Genomic DNA, 4,539 nt, shown 5'->3' on the forward strand with positions numbered 1-4,539 from the left:
TGATCAATTAAAAAACCACAAAATCCACACCAAGTTCAATCATCAATCACCACAAATGTCCACAAAACTCAAACATAACTCATGCCAAACTAATTTTCACAAACCACAACTCAAACACATCAAATTTCATTTCCTCAACAACACACATAAATGAATTAAATCCATTTTCCCCAAATCTACACTTCAAACCCAACAAATTTATTTTCCACAATCTCATATATAAGCTCTTAAATGCAAACTAAAAGTTTGGAAGGAGCCCTTACCTCTGTTATCGCTTTTCCAACCGATTACGGCACCGCGATTATTTCGGTAGAATTCCCGCTCGCGTCGTCGCTTTCACCAAGTCATTGTTTTATTATTCATAGTCAGTAGTCAAATGTACTCTAATGAAACAATTGATATATTTCAAATTGGATTAGTTTAATCCATTTTGTAGACACATTTTAAAGTTGATTAATGTATGTACTTATTAAAAAGCAATAAATAAACACAAGAAAAAAATCGGAGAAATTAAAAAGAGGAAGGAAATTTACTTAATAAAAATGTATATAAGAGTATCATGTAAAGATAAAATCGACCATGAAACTTATGCACAAGAGAGAAAAACGTGTATTTTAAATTTGTGTCAGTTTTCTCTCTCTTCTATTGCAATTGTCAATAAATTATACTCCAATATCTCATCTTCTATATAACACTGCTTCTGTTTTTTTTTTTATTTTTTATTTTTTTTATTTGAATATATTATACTCCAATTTGGATAAATTTATTTTGATAGTCTCAAGTTTAGTTGTAAGAAAAAGTAAATTTATTTCTTGAAGGAGAGACAAAAAAAAAGTTTGATTTGGTCGAAGAAGTTCCTAAAATTAATTCAAAACAAATCTTTATTGAGTACTTTAGTAATTTGAATTTCAACTTTAAGATTTGTTGATTTTCAACTGTCGATTATATTTAAATAGTAAATCTTTGTTAGTGTGATTTGAGAGATGTGTTTGTTTGAGTTTAAATTAAAATGATTTTTGTTTTAGATAATTTAGTAATTATTTTTTTAGAGATTTAAAAAAAAAAAGTTTAACCCTCGTTTGTTATTATTATAATTTTTATTTATTTAAAGAAAATGATATTTAACCTGTTTGTATATAGTTTTGTAAAAGTGATTTTTTAAACTACAAAATTACTTTAAAGGATATAAAAAATGATATTCAAGAAAACATGTTTGTTTGAAAAATATATTTTAAATATATGATTTTTCTAAATACACTTATTTCTCTCTACTCTCTTATGCATATCTATATCTCTCCCTCCTTCCTTCCAATCTCTATCTACTATCTCCCTCACTCGATCTACTCTCTCATGTCTCTCTACCTCTCTTTTTTATCTCAAACAAATCAATGAATTTAGGTCCTTCATTTCATAATGTTTTGGATCTTCTAAAAAATAAATCTATAAATAAATCATCACAAAAAATATGCATGTAATAGATTTTGTAGTCTCAGTATTTAATATTGGACCCAAATAAAAAAGTGCAATTTAAAAAATTAAAAAAGTTAAAAAAATAAATTTTAGTCCCTATGTACATATCATTATCAATCTAAATGATGCTCTACTTATACATATATATTAGACTCAAATATACATTTCGGCAACAATTCTAGTCATAAAATACACATATTATAGAATTAACACTACTAGAAAATATTCTTTTAGAGACCAAATTTTCGGTCACTAAATGGAGAAAATCGGTCACTAAATCCAATAGCGATCGAATTAGTGACCAATTTAAATCAGTTGGTAAACTGCTAGTCGCTAGCTGTTGCGACCAAATCAGCGACTGGATTTAGTGACCGATTTAGCGACCGAATTTAGTGACCGATTTAGCGACTGAATTTAGTGACCGGTTTAGTGACCGAATTTAGTAACCGATTTAGTGACCGAATTTTGTGACCGATTTTGTGACTGCATTTTGTGACTACACTTTGTGACTAATTTTGTGACCGATTATTGAGACTGATTTAGCAACCACTTTAAATTAATTTTTTATGTCATTAGCGACCGATTTAGAGACGAAATTTGTGGTATAAATTATTATTTTTATTAAATATTTGATCACCAATTACGTCTCTAAATATTACCTTTTTTTAAGTACATTACTTTAATGTTCAAAAGAACAATAAAAATAATTTTTTAATTTGTTTTCAATATCTAAAAAATTCAAACACCAAAATCATTTGAAAACATTAATCATATCAATATATATAATTAAAGAACATAATACATTTAACTAATATTTGTAAGTACTCAAAATAATATAAATAAAATTTTGGTTTAAACATAATATATTTAGTCGTAACAAATTGCAACATATTGGTTCTTCAGATTAACTTATCACTATCCATCTAACTCTTCACCGTCATGATCACGAGCATCATTATGAGCAATCTCATCATCAAAATCACTAGCATCAGGATCACCAATCTCATTATCATTATCACTAACCTCATCTTCATGAATTTGATCTGTAGTATATGGCATGCGTTTAAAGTTCAGAAAATTAGAATATAAATTCTTTACCTTTTGGTTCACGCCACAGTTGTTGTTTAACGGTTTAAGAGACCCAGTTGGCTTCACGTCGTAGTTGCGAAGGTTGGAATGAGAGGGGATTAGCAACGAATGATGGTTTTAGGATTTGTGGTGGGTTGAGAAAGAAAAAAATAACTGATTTTTTTATAGAAAAATTGATTGAAAGCATCAAGAGAAACCAAGGCTTTGTGGTAATAGTGAAAGAAAATAAAGAGAAGTGAACGAAAGAATTGAGTCCAGTAAGGAATAAATGTTGTTTTGGCTTAATTGCTTGAACAAGGTCTAGCTAGGCTGGGAGTGGATTAACTTGAGTTGTGGTGTTGAGAAAGAATGGTTGTAGGAAATGGGGTTTTAGGGTTTATTTGAGAAAATTGAAAAAGAAAAAACTTTGACAGCACAAATATTCAAATACATGAATATATAATTTTGTTTTTTTATTTCTTTTTTAATTACTTCTTTTTTTTTTTAATTAGTTATTAAATATTTCACATTTTCTAAAAAAAAAACATATTTATGCAAAAATTATTTCACAATTTTTTGTTTTTTTATTAATAAATAAAATTAAATTATGTAATTAAAAAATAGTTAGCGAATGAAATTTTGGTCGCTAAAATTTAGTTGCTATTTCAGTCTCTACTTTTTGTTAGCGACCACTTTAGTGACGGAATAATATTTAGTTTCAAGGTTTAAAATTTCAGTCTCTATTTCGGCCGCTAGTGTAAAAGGCAAATTTTCTGTTAGTGATAATTAGCGACTGAAATTTTTGTCGCTAAAATTCAGTTGCTATTTCTGTCGCTAAATTTCATTAGCGACCGATTTAGTGACAAAAAAATATTTAGTTCATAAACTCAAAATTACGGTCTCTATTTCGGTCGCTAGTGTGACTGAAAATATTCGGTCTCTAAATCGGTCACTATAGACGAAATTTCTAGTAGTGTAAGTTTACATCCAAATACACTTACACCACAAAATTTATATTTAAAAAATTATGTCAGATCACAATGCAGGGAAGAGAAAATGCAGGTCAATTTTGAATTTTTGAAAAAAGGTAGAGTAATTACATCATTTTATCTAACTAGTGAGTTAAGTTCATATTTTTTAATTTTGTCATTTTTCTCTCTTTATATATTGCAGGAGATAATTATGAAAAGCTATTATTTTTAGTTTTTCATTCTTAACCAAAAAAAAAATTTAACAAAATGATTTTTAAAATATATGAAATAAACACCATTCAAACAATAAAAAATAATTTTAATCTGAAAAAAATAAATTTTTTCTTAGAAAAATGCAAAACAAATGCATCTTTCATGTGGTTTTCTATTCTACTACTTCCAACTTATTGTCCGTATTATTTATAAACTAGATTATGACCTGCGCGCTGCGCGAATATTAATTAATTTTATAAATTTTATAAGTAATATTTTATGTATTATAAATATAGTTATCTTATAATATTTGTAATAATTGAATATGATTAGAAAAATTAAAATGAAGGAAAATCATGTTTATCGCAATCATCTAATTTAATTTTTAAAATATTTTATAAAATTCGTATGATAACTTATTATATAGGATAATTATTTGACTCATTGTACTTTGATTATTAATTTATTTTTCAACATATAATGGTAGTTGTAGTTATTTGATGAATTAAAATGTAAAATACAAACCAAAAAATAAGATGTAAAAAATGTTAATGTTGAATTATATTGTAGCGTAGCTAAATTTATTTGTGTAGTACCCTAATTTTGTCCATTTTGAAAACAAATATAAAAAAGGAAATATGTATTTAAAAAAGGAAATAAAAATAATTTCATTATGTATTATAAATTTACAATTTCAAATCTAATTAGAGTTTTAAAACCAAATCAAATTACAAACTAAGAATAAAGGCAAAAATAAATTACAATAAAAATCAAATCAGATCAAGCCATGCTATGTTGACTTTGTTCACTGCCAAAC

Source organism: Cicer arietinum, chromosome 5 (genome assembly GCF_000331145.2).
Source record: "Cicer arietinum cultivar CDC Frontier isolate Library 1 chromosome 5, Cicar.CDCFrontier_v2.0, whole genome shotgun sequence".
Classification (NCBI taxonomy): domain Eukaryota; kingdom Viridiplantae; phylum Streptophyta; class Magnoliopsida; order Fabales; family Fabaceae; genus Cicer; species Cicer arietinum.